Below are 14,401 nucleotides of genomic sequence, written 5' to 3'. Positions count from 1 at the left end.
CAGCTCAGCTCCCGCCACCTGGAGGTGTCACACAAAGACGTGAGAGCCTCCCTCTCCTAGCCGTGCCTGTTTCGTCCCACCTCGGTCTCTCTGCCGCTCAGGAAGGGGAGGGGTGAGAGCAGACCACGGAACTTTTCAAAATCCCGTTTTCCAAAAGCTCAATCAGATCCGTTCTGTGTCTCCTGCACAGACTGCATGAGTCTGGGTAATGTAAACACTGTGAGGCCACAGCCGCCTGCCGGCTGCAATGCTGAAGCCCATTTCAGGGGGCATGAAAAAAACCTGTGTGTAACGGTCACAGACGAGAAGTGTTAGCTAATGAATGGTCCCTGCTGAGCCCAGAGCCCAGCTGAGTTATTTCAGTCTTGGGCCTTAGCGGAGATTTTTATTGGGTAACAAATCTCAAATGCTTCAGTCACCCTCTAGACCCCAGATGGGAGCCGGTCCCTCAATCCCCCCCAAAACTAATTCACTCCAGGGACATTCCTGGTTGCAGCTCAAGAATCTTAGCCTTTGGAGTGTTGGGTGATTGCTCAAGGAGGGTATGGCGGGGGCTTACTAATCCCATGAGCCGTTCTTAGGCTCCCTGAGGCAGTGTGGACAGTGGTGTTTTCCAAGAGCAGGGCTGTCAGTGGCTTCCACCAGGGCCAGGCAGCTCTGAGTGGCCTGACTGAAGAACCGTTGGCTTTGAGTCGGACACCGCTGTTCCTGCTGGGCCTCGGCCTATCCTCTGGTTCTTGCTGGCGCCCTTCCTACTGTTCCTACTCCTCCAGCATGGGCTCAGGTCAGGGGCAAGGCCACAGGGCCAACATAAGCCCAGCTCGAAGGAGATGAGGGCTAGGGCCCAGCCCTTCTGTGGGCTGTTGGCCTAGAGTGTGAGCACCACAGCTATACCCTGTAGCCCGTCTGGGGTAGAAGCAGGCACGTGATTATCAGCCCCGTACCGTCTCAGAGCTCTCTGTGAAGGAGAGCCACACAAAAGAGAAGAAAATGCTAAACCCGAGCCAATGAATTGTGGGGCCTTGATGTGGTCAAATACGAATAACACAAAACTTACCATTGTAACCATTTTAAAGTGCACAGTTCGGTGGCATTTTGTGTATTCACAATGTTGTACAGTCATCACTTCTGTCTAGTTCTGGAACATTTCCATCACCCCCAAAGGAGACCCCACATCCGTTCAGAAGTCATTCACCATCTCGCTCACCCCCTAGCTCCTGGCACCCACCAATCTGCTTTGTGCCTCTATGGATTTAACTATTCTGGATATTTTATTTAAATGGACTCACACGGGGCGCCTGGGTGGCTCAGTCTGTTGAGCATCCGACACTTGACTTTGGCTTGGGTCATGATCTCAGGGTCGTGGGATCGAGCCCTGTGTCTGGCTCCGCGCTCAGCGGGGAGTCTGCTTGGGATTCTTTCTCTCCCTCTGCCCTTCCCCCCACCCCCTGCCGTCTCTCAAATAAATAAAACAATCTCAAGTGGACTCATACAATATGTGGCCTTTTGTGTCAAGCCAGCGTTGTTTTGAGTACCTACAGCGTGCTAGTCACACTTAGCTCACCCAAGACACATGCTGGGTGATTTTTTTGCACCATCCTGCTGAAGTCACATAACATCTCTCGGAAGTAGGTAAGAGTAATGTCTCCATTTTAAAGGCAAATAGTCTGAGGCTCCGAGAAATTGAGTAACTTGGCCAAGGATGAACTAGTAGTTAAGATCCCAGCTTAAGTCCTTCTGTTATTTATCATGTATTTAGCCCGACTCAGAGCCCATCTGCTTACTTAGAGCCAACATATTGGCTTCGTGGTATGTGCTGCCTGCCCTGTCTTGCCCGCCCTTAAATCCCCACTGTGACAGACCCCGTCGGCAGGGGGATAATCTCATGAGGCCCTTGTTAAAATACCCACGTGCTGCCAGGGATGGGAGCCCAGTATGAGTGCCCGTGGTGTTCACATGCTCTTGGGCACACCCAGAGTTCTCCTTCGTTCCCAGAGCACTGAATAGAACCCCACCCCTTTCTCTCCCACTCCTGAGAGCATATGGGAATGTTAGTGAGAGTTATTTATAGAGAAATCCTGGAATCTGCTTGCGTTTATTTGTTTAAGTAAATCATACCCAAGCTTTGGTATTTGATTATCAAAAACAAATAGCAACTGATTGTCAGACACCAGAGTGTCCTGACATCAAAGATGAGAGCCTCTGGTCCAGAGACATCCTCCTTCATGACCCACCCAGAGGCCCCAGGGGGAGCTAACTCAGCTCAGCGGGTTCACGCTTGCAGGTGAATTCCCGGAGCAGTCATGTCCCCCCGGGAACTCGCTCATTTCAAACAAAGGTCTGGAATGGCCTCCTGAGGCAGCCTCAAAGTCTGTGCACCTGATGCCTGGACTTTTGAATGGTGATTCTGGCCGCGTTTGACAGGGACACTCATGTCCCAACCACGTGGGCAAGCAACAGCCAGGGCCTGACCCGAGGTCTGCAGCAAAAGTCGGAGAAACTGAAAAAGAAAATGGGAGCTGTTCCACTGTTTTATCGACTCCAGGATGTATGTTTAAAAGATCCACACAACTGGGAGTGGCACCCCGGAAAGTTCAATGGAACTGAAAGAGACAAATATTGATACTCAACAGTCAGCTTCTACAATAATAATGGCACTGCCTAAATTCAAATAAGCAGAACAGATGTTCCTCATGTGTTATGATTTGAAAATCATTCCTTCATGTGGGATCAGTTAAAATCAAGCTTGAGACTTAGTGTATGTTTAATATAAAAACTCTCAATAAAGAGACGTTGGAGGCAAACCCAAAAGCGAGGGCATGCTCCAATCATCTGTGCAAATAATCAACTAGTCAGCATTTGCCTGGAAGACATCCAGGATGGAAATGTGTGATGATGGCCATCACCGGGAATGGAGGTGGTAATGAGAGAAATGTTCTTCGCCATCAAATCTGACCAGAGCTCAGCATGTATGGTTTTTCTCAGCGTAAGTGGGGCTTGGAGCTTGGCGCTAAGGTGAGCCCTGGAGGAAAAAAAAAAAAAAAGAAAGAAATAACAATTCTTCTGACATTTCATATACATCAGAAAAATGTTCAAGAGCTGGGCTCTTAGAAATAGATGAAACTGTCCCACGGAATAGCTAATTTCAGCTTGAACCAGCCCCGCCCAGACACTGAGGTGGGGGTGATGAGAGAACGTTGCCATAGTCTCTGCCTTCAGGACCCACAGAAGAACCGAACATCAGAGCTGGAAGACACAACACTCTCATTTCACTGATGAGACAGAGGCAGGAATCTCTTCGATGCGCCCTTGGGGTCACACAGCGAATCCGGCCACAGGCAAAACTGAGATGGGGGCCTTGCCTTTCGTGACTCCACTCTGGGAGCCCACTCAATGAAATAGGCAGAAATCAAAACGGAACGTAAAAATATCATTTCCCTTTCACAATAATGGCACAAAATGAGGATCTTACAAGGAAAAAAACCCCAAAAAACAAAAACCAGAACTGGCATGCCCTTTCATTCCACAGCATGGGCTAACAGCCCTTTTTGTTTTAAAGAATTAGTGGAGTAAAATCGTCACCTGATCCCAAAGAAAAGAAACACAGAACAGGCAGCCACAAAGAAACTCTTAATGAAGCCAGGAAAGGACTGAAGACATTGGGGTGCTACCCTACAAGGCCAGGCAGGAAAGATTAGAGCAAAATAGTGGGGGAAGATGAAGACACAGAAGGGGTGTCGTATGATTAAAGTCTGTAGAGAAACTCCTGGAGGCCATGGATCCAAGGACTTAGACATGCCCTCTAGATTTGGGGGTATGAGAGAGGGGAAACCTTTGCAGCACGTAGCAGGGAAAATAGACAGAAGGTGGCCTTGCTGTATGCAGTGGGTACTAGATGTCCAGGAAGCATGAAGGAAACATGTGGACCTTCTTCTCTCAAACGGTGTTATGAAGTTACAAAGCATTTCTCAAAGAATTTCAAATAAACCAATTTCTGGTTTAATAATAAAAATAACAGTAGTAATAATAAGTCCCATTTATTGAGCCCTTACTATGTGCCCGCCACCATGCTGAACTCTTTTCATGGTTTCCTCATTTCATTCTCACAACCACCCTATGACCATTTTTCAGATGGAGAAACTGAGGCTCAGAGGGTCAGGGGTGGAACCCACCCTCCAATCAGATCTCCCAGAGCATGGAAACACACCTTCCATCATTGTGGTGGCCCAGATGCTTGAGACTCTGCCTCTGGCAGTAAGGAGATCTGGAAAAAGTGATGTTTTTGAACGTTCATTCCACTTGACGGGAAAGACGAACTGGAAAGAGAGACTTTGGGACCAGGGGACCAGTTAGGGGTCTGACCCAGTGAGAGGAAATGAAAGGGCAGGATTTTGTGAAATTGCTGGAAGAATTGACAGGCTCTGAAGACATACAGGATCCAACTGTGTCAGACTTCGCTTTTTTCATTTAGGACATCATGGAGATCGTTCCATGACAGGACATACAGACCCATCTTACTGGTTTTTGTGACTGCTTAGGGTTCCGTTCTGCCGGAGCACCGCAATTATAAATGCTATTTCGGGGAACTCTGGAGGTCCATACATCTTTGCATCCTGATATATATATACAGGATCTAGTCGAAGCAGTGGGACTTCCAGGCTGAAAGAAACATATTTTAAATATTGATCGACTTTTTGAGGAAGATTTTCAGAGTTGAGATGATTCATATTTTAAAATAGGGATGGGGGAAAACCTTCCTTGGTGGTGTTAGGGAATGATAGAGCAGAAATACATGGGTTGGTTGCCACTCAAAAGTGTAATCAGAAAGCCCGGGGCCTTCCATACCTTTCTAGACCCGACAAACATCAATGTTGTTGCAGCTAACGACAGGAGGAAAGGGAGCAGAAGGCATGGGAACCCGATGGAAACCCTTTTTGAATGTTGGCGATCTGGTAACTCATTCTTTCCTTACTTAAAGGAAGGGGCACTGAGCAGCTGGGTGACTGTGGCTGTCCTTGACAACTGAATGGAAGGCCATTTTCAGACATAACAGCAACATGACTTCATTTGTAGTTTTGAGAAGGCTGGCTACTGTTTTTATTTTTTTTTATAATGTAAGAGACTTTTTAAAAAAGATTTTGTTCATTTATTTGACACAGAGAGAGAGACACAGCTAGAGAGGGAACACAAGCAGGGGGAGTGGGAGAGGGAGAAGCAGACTCCCCGCCGAGCAGGGAGCCCGACGTGGGGCTCGATCCCAGGACCCTGAGATCACGACCTGAGCTGAAGGCAGACGCTTAATGACTGAGACACCCAGGCGCCCCTGGCTACTGTTTTTAGACAGGGAATCTAAATAACTTCTTAAAAATAGCTCCCAAAGGGAAGAGAAGGTAAAGTCAAGTATTATTATTAAATATAATAGTCTGCTCCCCCCGCCCCAATGACATTTCAATCTGCTGCTGGTAGAGTCAGTTCTGAGTGGCAAAGTCTCAGCCCTCACTGCCTCCAGCCAAAAAGCTGCCTGGGCCTGGTGCCCAGATCCTGGGCATCGTGAAGCAAGTAAGAAGTAGGAAGTGGACAGGGGAAGGATGTGGCTGAGGGCTAGCTCTCTCTCCCAGATAGACAAGTGGCAACAAATGCAGGAAGTTTTTAGGGAGAGACCTATGCGTGGAGACAATAAGCCTACTTTTTGAATTTTCACAGATTGGACTAGTAACCAGAATGCCACCAGTTTGTTCATTCGCTCAACAGATATTTGTTGAGCATCTACTATGTGCCAGGCACTATGAGAGGCGTCCGGAATACAGTGTTGAACAAAAGTGGCCCCTGACTCCATGGAGCTTTACCGTATCACAGGAGAGATGAGTCATAGGCAGACACACAGATAAATACAAATGGTAATGAGGGCTTAAAGCAGAAAAAAAAAAAATAGGTTGAGTGAGAGAGAAAAATCAGGTAGGGCCCGGGCTAAGGAGTCAGTTTGGCCTCACCAAGGTAGCCGGACATTTAAAGTGAGTCCTGCATGAAGAGAGGGGGCCAGTTGCTTAAAAAGCCCGGAGGAGAGCCTTTAAGGCTGAGGGAAAGGTGTGTGAAAGAACTTTGGGGACTCAGACTCTTAGGGCTCCTGGTCGGGCAGGAGGCGCCCTGGGAGGTGCTCCGCTTTTGCTTCCCAGTGGGCAAACCAGAGTACTCTAGGCCTTGTGGTTGCCCAGAGGCCCAGAGACCCAGGTGGGTTCCAGAGACCAACCTGGACAAGTTGCCTCATGAGGGTCCATGGTAACAGTCAGCGTGTTAAGTTCAGCTAGTTCGATAAGGTGAGCTTTCCAAGTATTCCCAGACCCCAGCGCCTCAGAGAATCATGTCCCAGTGATTTCCATTTCTGCTCATGGCTTTCCACCAGCAGGGCATGCCTGCCTGCTGAAGACCTGGGCCTCACCTCGGTTAGGGTTAATGACTGAGGCAGCTCTGGCCTTCGGGAAAAGAACAAGCAGCAACGAAGAGTGAGAGCAGTAACCAGAGCCAAGGAAACAGCCCCTGCCAACAACTTCCGTTCCTTCTCTTTCCGGCAGCATGGCCGCCCAAGGAGCCCCTGGTGACTGTTTATGGTGATCTGTTTGTTTCGCAATTGACAAAGAAGGAGGGAGCCCTTTCTGACATTTTTGCCCAGAGGCCCCAGATTTTTCAGTATGAAACTGCCAAATACGCAACTTTGGGTGGATATTTGGCTGAATCACTTTGAAGGGCCTGTCAGTGCCTAAAATGGAAATTGTTAGAAAGCAGAGGCAGTTGGTTGCCAACAACCATGAAATGGTAATGACCAAATCATTTATTTTTGCAACGAAATGTCATCCCCTAACACTACAAAGGCAGGGTTTTTTTTTTTTCTCATTTGCAAGTCCTGACTACCTAAGGAAAAAAACCTTCCAGAGTGGTTCTGTGGGCCACGCACGTGTGCACGCATGCCCTGTCGCTCTCCCACCCTCTACCTTCCCGCCCAGCCAAGCCTCCTCCATGTTCCTGGAGGCCAGCTGGAAGCTGGGATGAATTAAGAGGTTGGCTGATTGTGAAAGGTAATCAGGCTTTAGCCACCCTATAAAATGAGGGGGAGTTCATTCGGTTATTTATAAGATGGTGTGTGGCCGACTTTACCACATGGCAAAGCCAAGTAGGCAGTAATAGACTCTACCCAACAACATAATGCGGGTCTTTTAACAGCCTGTTCGAGTCTAGCTAGAGGAGACATGACACTTCATAAGGTTTCTATCTGCTCAGTAGCAGGCAAACCAGGCAAGAGCTCTAATTCTGTACCTTTTATTTTTAAACTCCAGTACTTTCTTCTGAGTTTAGGAGGAAGAGGCTGGAAAATACATTGTGGGCTCACACTGGGGAATGAAAGAGGATCTGCTATTTCTTTGAAAACAGCCATTAAGACACTGTTCCCGAGGGCCAATTCCTGGCGGCTTTAACCACAGACAAAGCTCCAGGTCCTTCTTTACGTTTTTCCATATTGACTCTTGTGTTAGGATCCATGAAAACTTATACTACCATAAGATTTATTTTAAAAGAAGACTTTAACACGCCTTTTGGCTTGAAAATATTTCAATAATGTCTGCACATTCAAAACTGAGAAGTAAGGTGGTTCCACTTGGCTTTCAGTAGAGTCAGCTTTGAGAGGGATCTTTGGGTCACAGTCATTAGTCCACAAGTTTTTGACCAGCTTCTCTTTCAACAGAAGTGGTTTTCCCCGAAGCCCTTTGTGATTGTTGGTGTGAGATCCACTTTGTCAGTAGGTCTGGTGTGAAGTTACGGGGACATTACCATTTAGCCATGGTCCTTGGTCATCTGAATGTGGCGGTCCCTTCGTATCTCACTGCATTAGAAGCCCACACTTATGGAATCCCTGTTATGCGAGGGGTTATGGCTCTGGTGTGTGGGTGAGTCCCTCCTTCCAGTTCCCTCGTAGGGTGGGCTCAAGGGAATTATAAAGTAGGTCAACTCTGTCATTTCTGTCCCTTTCCCAAACTTTTAAGAGCCAGCTATCCCTCAGTCCACAGGCATCTGATCCCACTCTCTCAACTTCAGTCTCTTCATCTGTAACAGGAAGGACTTTGACGATGCTCTAAGTTCTCCCCAAACTCTGACATTTGACAAGTCTAATGGATTTGCCAGCTCAGAGGAATGGGGTCATTTTCCAACACTTTCTTTAGTTTGGGGAAACCCATCTTATAGAACGATCTTTCTCTATGTTGCCCTCGTAAGAGGAAAACATGACTCATTTCTGGTGTCGTAGAATCAACACTTGGCAGCTCTGCAGGAGGAAGCCTTTTTTCCCCGTAGAAGGGGACACAGAGCGCCATGGAAACCAGGCCAGGCACTTACACCTGACCAGGGATGCAGGCACATGAGGCAGGTGGGGCAGGCAGTCCCTACAGGGGCCAGAATCATCCATACCATCTCGGTCCTCCCATGAAGCCGGCCCCTCTCAGAAGCATGATGGTTCAGAGCTGAGCCCTGGGTCAGAAGAACAGCTCCCCTGCTTACTAGCGGTTTAACCTTGAGCAAGTTAATAAACCTCTGATGTACCTCAGTTTCCTAATCTGTAAAATATGAAAAAGAATTATACTGTTGTGAGGATTAAATGAGATCAAACGAGCGTGTAAATTGCTTAGAACAATGTCCAGCACATACAGAATAAATGTTCAGTAAATGGTAACCATCTTCATCATTGGGTGCACATGTCCAGATGTGGATCCAGGAGTGGAGAGGGTCACATTATATGAGGCTTTTCTCTCTCGTGTGCCTGAGACTGTCTGTGCTCTAGGGCAACTTCTGTGAGGTGTCTGATCTGGAATAAGTGACTTCCTCCTTTCTGCAGAACTAACTGTCCAATGGATAGTCAGTCTATCCCAACCTTAGTCCCCCTAGGGTCGCAAGTCAGTGATAACAACCAGATCTGAGGAGAGGGAAGTGTGGTCACTGAAACCTAAGCAATGGCCTCCCTTGCCTGCAGAGGATTTACCAGAACTCAGACCTGAAGGCTCTTGGAGTTGACAAAGGATCTTCTAGAAAAGAATGTTCCCTGGGGGTTCTCCATGTCTGCAGAGGGCCAAACAAGAGAAATCAGACTGTGGTTAGACCCAGGGAAGACACTTGGATGTGGACATTTATCCCCAGATGGATAAAATGCCAGGCTCCCAAAACAGGTCATGTAGTGTCTTCTCTGGGTAATTTCAGAAAAGAATGGCTGGTCATCTGTCCTAGGTTGTCTCATAGACCGTCAGAGCAGGGAGAAACCTTACAGGTCTCTTATCCAAGCCTTGATTTTAAGCCTGAGAATGCTAAGAGCCAGAGAGAGGGGACAGTCGCCCTGTCCTCACATATAGCTAATTATTGGCAGGACCAGGACTTTGAGTCATAGGCCAACATATCATGCCACTGCACCATACTGGTCTCTTTAGGTACTCAAACTGTTGTCCCTGCTAGTTTTGGAATGCTCTGTAGTACCAACATACTAAAGAGTAATTGAGGCCCACCCAGGAGGACTCGAAGGTCCTGAGCAGCGCCTACCTTGCAGCTCCTCCAATGTATCCAACCCGATTTCAGAGCTATGGCTGTCAGAGCATTTCAGCCAAGCCTCCTCACTCAACGAACTGGTCCTCTAAGCTTACCATTTGAATGCAGCTGTGGTTAAAGCAGAGCTTGCTGACTCAGCCCATGGAGTAAGGATGACTAAACACAAGAATTTCCTGTTGGGGGGGGGCGGGATGGAAAATATCTTTCAAATGCATTTGTTTCAGAGAACCATTCTGATCAGTCAGGACCTGGCCCACCGTGGGCCCATGAGGAAAAGCAGCAGGCTATCCCTGCTCAGCACCAACGCAGGATTTGCAGATGTTTCCTTTCTTTTTGCTAAACAACACTGTGGCTGTCTCGGCACCATTTTGGTCTGGCCTGCATTCACACAGAGCTTTATCTGCCAACTGGTACAGCCCAAAGCCAAGGGGAGCGGATGTCTCCCCTGACCGGAGGGGCCTTTCACATTCCCCTGCTCGGAGGCCTTCCCCCCAGGGGTGAATGGGGCTGATCTGCTTTATCTCAAGACAGCTTCAATTCTGAGCCCACCTTGAACTCGAAAGAGAGGTTCATTTATGCTGACTGATCAGAAAACAGTGTGGGCTGGCTTCCATCTCCAGGGTGCACTCTGGGGAGTTTGCAATCTGGAGTAAAGTCATCATTTTCAGGTCTAAATACCACACAGACATTGGACAACTTTAGGAAACGAACATTGACCTTCAGTTGGATTGCTCACCAGCTTAAGGCATTAATTCAGTGAAGCTAAAATTTGGATAAATATTTCAAGGCTCTTGGCTGGGAAGGAGTCTGCCTTGCTCAATTAGAAAGTTGGAGACACCTGGTGCATTTGGGGGGCGACACATTTTTACAACTTGCAAATTAGAAAGGGGGGCGGGGAAAGAGGGAGAGTGAAGTCGTCGGCCATCTTCTCCAACAGTTCTGACATAGAGGGGTTGAGTTCGAGGGGCTGCTTCATCCTCTCTCTCTCCTCTCTCCATCCCTAGCCGCACATTCACAAGGAGGAAACAGAAGCAACTACCTTGGAGGCCTCAAGGAGGGTCAAGCATATATTTTTCATAAGTGAGTAACAATTTCTTATTCCAATGGGGGAATGTTCTGGGACAGGGCAATGTGGAGTAATAATGGAGAGCCATCTGGTCCTGGGGGAGGGGGAAAGGAGGAGCAAGAGAGAGAGTGCCCCAGTTCCTTGCCACCTGGCACTGTGGGCTTGGAAGCCTTATTTTCCTTTTTCCGAGCCTGTTTCAGGTCCTGTGTGCACTTAAGGTACATAAAGTGCCTGGGAATAATATGGCCTCGATAAATGTTTTCTAAATTTCTGAATTGCTAATGGTTATGAATTCTTCTGTTTGTCGAGCACTTTACAGTGAATACAATATTTCTGTACTCACTCTCTTATTCGAATCTGGTAAGACGCATGTGACGTAAGCAGGGTAAGGATTGTTACCTGTCTGAGAGAGGGAAGTGAGGCTCAGGGAGGTAAGAGGCTATACACGCAGGAACGAGGGCTCCAGGTCCACCGTTCCTTCGAACATACTACGCAACATCTCGTTTTCAAGTGCAAAGGTTTTTAAAAGGATAAAGTGCTATAGGATCCATGTATCAGATCTATGCCTTGCAACTAAGCACCGTTTGTATGAGGGTTCAAACACTCGCGGGGGCCTCAGACGAAGCGGTATCGGGCCGTGACTAACAATAGTATTAAAGATTACAGTAAGACTTTGTCTACTCAAAACACAAGAGGCCAGGGGGAAGTGGCCTTGGAATGACTTGGGTTGGGATTATCTACTATTTTTGTAAAAGAACAATAGGACCTCTGGTTGGCGGGGAACGAACACTTGCTATTTGGAATAACACGGGCCAGAGTTAAGGAGGTTGATTGTAGACTCAGGTGAGGGAGCCAATATAGACTTATTCCACCCCCATTGGGTACCTGGCCTCTCGTGGAGCCATCAGCTGCTTAACAGGAGTGGACTTGTGGTCTGAATGTTCTTCGGGTTTCCATAGGTCTTAGAACCCTTGACTCATGGTGCTGAGTGGGGCCGTTATAGGTCATATAGTCCAATCGCCACGTAGTGAGGCCACTCCTGTCTGCTGAGTGGCTACCCACCCTCCGGTGACCAAAAAAAAAAAAAGACAAACAAAAAAACTTCCTACCAGCTCTATGTGTCATTTCTAGCTCAATGCCCTGGCCAGTCCTGAGGATGGTCATCCACACCATCGTCATCTCTGACTGCATGGCGCTCCAGGGGAGCACAGAGATGCTTATTGCAAATGCATCTCACGGAGGCAACTAGGCATGCTCCTGAAAGTTACATGAAAACAAAATTTCCATAAAGCAAACCCTGGCTTGTGTGTCCTAGGTTGTTGCCTAATTTATCACTTTTTAAAACATAGAATTAGGTTGGCTTAAAGCAGGGACTTTTTAACGTAGGGTCTGTAGTTCTTGGATGAAATACAGGAAGCTCCATGAATTTTTCTGAAACTACACAAAATCGTGTGTTTGCATTTATATACAGTTTTCTAAGAAGAGAGCCTATAGCTTTCCTCAGATTCTCAAAGGGGTCTACCCCCGAAAAGGTTAAGAACTTTTGGCCTAGAGGAAGGTGGAACTGTGATCGTGTTCATGAATGTCACAATTTGCAGCCCCGACCGCAGGTTCGTGGGGCGGTAGCTTTGTCTTTGTTCTCGTCCCTCCCGCTGCCTCAGGAGGATGGGTACCCACAGGGCACGCTGCCAAGCTCCGGTCATCCCCCTGCCCGATTTGCAAGGTAATGGCCACACTAAGAGGATTTGAGTGGGGATTGTTTGCCATACGGCTTGAACTTTAAAGGCAGACAGCTCTGTGATTTGGGGCAAGTCACTTCATCTCCCTGATCCAGTTTCCTCGTCTAATAGATAGGGGGAAATAACAGGGATATTGTGAGGATTCTAAGCGAGGTGATGGCTATAATGTCCTTGACGCATACTAAATGCTCAGTAAATAAAAACATCAACAGTGTCTATACCAGGTGGGCAAGTCCTTAAGAAGACCTGAAGCTTTTTTCTGGCTATATGACGAGCTCTTTCTGGGGGCCACCTTGCTGCCCAGGGCCATGCTCAGTGGCCCATTGGTGGGCATGGGAACAAAACTGATTGGACCTTTGCTATTTTGTCAAAACACAGGCTTTGGCCTGTTTAACACTTGTCCTCTGCTAAAAGCTGTGGAGGGGCCCTGAAACCGTGTTTGGCTATTGAAAAATTCTAGGTAGGGGTTCAGGCTGTGTCTATAGGAGACTAGAACGACCGGTGTGGTCAGATGAACATAGCACGGAGCTAGGCCCACGGGAAAGGCTTCTATGGTCAGGTCGGGGAGTGGAGAATTCCAACAGTCCAAGAAGTCACCGCACCCGATGGTCTGGTACAGTTAGGGGCTGTGAGGCTACAGAGAAGAGGAGACATAAGTCAGTGGCTGGACACTCGAAAGGCTTCTGAAAGGCGGGCCTTGGGTTTTGGGAGACGGAGGGAAGAAGGAAAGTGTGGTGGGCAGAACAGCGAGAGCAGAGAGGCTGGAAGGAGCGCATGCTGGGGGCTGGAGGTGCTTCCACGGTGACTAACCAGGGGGCTGCTTCGGAAAGTAGCGGAAATTTTGGTTGAACAGGTTACCGAAGTCCTCAAGTGCCCAAACCAAAAGGGAAAGGGTGTGGACTTGATGTGGTAGGCAGTGAGGAGCAGCTGAGTGTGGCAGCAGAGGGGCAAGAAAAGGGGATGGAGTCAGAGAGTCCGGCTGGGAGCCGCAAATAAAAATCCAGACTGAAATGGGCAGAACGGTTGGGGCTAGCATGAGGCCGTGGGAATGATGAGCGAGAGCTTGCTGGTCTCTGGAGCCTTCGCCTCCAGTAACACCAAGAGTTTTCTCTCTGCAAGGAGCAAATTGATTTTGCATCTTTATTTTTGTGTCTTTTTAGTTTAATTCCAGTATAGTGAGCATACAGTGTAATGTGAGTTTCAGGTGTACAATATAGTGATTCAACACTTCCATATATCACCTGGTGCTCATCACAAGTGCTCTCCTTAATCCCCCCCCACACACACACCCACCTCCCCTCTGGTAACCATCAGTTCTCTATAGTTAAGAGTCTGTTTCTTGCTTTGTCTCTCTGTTTTTTTCCCTTTGCTCGTTTGTTTTGTTTCTTAAATTCCACATATGAGCGCAATCCTATGCTATTTGTCTTTCTCTGACTGATTTATTTGACTTAGCATAATACTCTCTAGCTCCATCCATGTTGTTACAAATGGCAAGATTTCATTCTTTTTGATGGCTGAATAATATTCCGTTGTATGTATAGATATCACCTCTTCTTTATCCAGTCATCAGCTAATGGCCACTTGGGCTGCCTCCATATCTTGGCCATTGTAAATAATGCTGCCAGAAACATAGGGGTGCACGGATCCCTTTGAATGAGTGTTTTCGTATTCTTTGGGTAAACACCCACTAGCACAAGCAATGCATCTTTCATACAGGAGCACGTGACCTGCTTCAAGCCAACCAGGCAAAATCACTTGCAAAGGAGAAAAACCAAGAGGTGACTCTCCATGTTACCAAATGGGTCTTTACCAAAGGATGCACAGAAGGTTCTTTGACTTAGAAGCTCCCCTAAGTTTAGAATGCTTTCAGATTAGAACAGTAGGCTTTTTTTGAATTTAAGAACAGTCAAAAATTATATGGGAAAGATTTGTTTAAATAGCTAAAAAGGAGGGGGGGAGACCAGTCACATGTTTCCAGTTGTCCTTTCTTGTGATACATGGGAATTATATAAAACTTACAATT

Source organism: Mirounga leonina, unplaced genomic scaffold (assembly GCF_011800145.1).
Source record: "Mirounga leonina isolate KUSES-001 unplaced genomic scaffold, KU_Mleo_1.0 Mir_101664, whole genome shotgun sequence".
Taxonomy (NCBI): Eukaryota; Metazoa; Chordata; class Mammalia; order Carnivora; family Phocidae; genus Mirounga; species Mirounga leonina.
The sequence above is the reverse complement of the archived record's forward strand: the minus strand, read 5'-3'. Positions refer to the sequence as shown.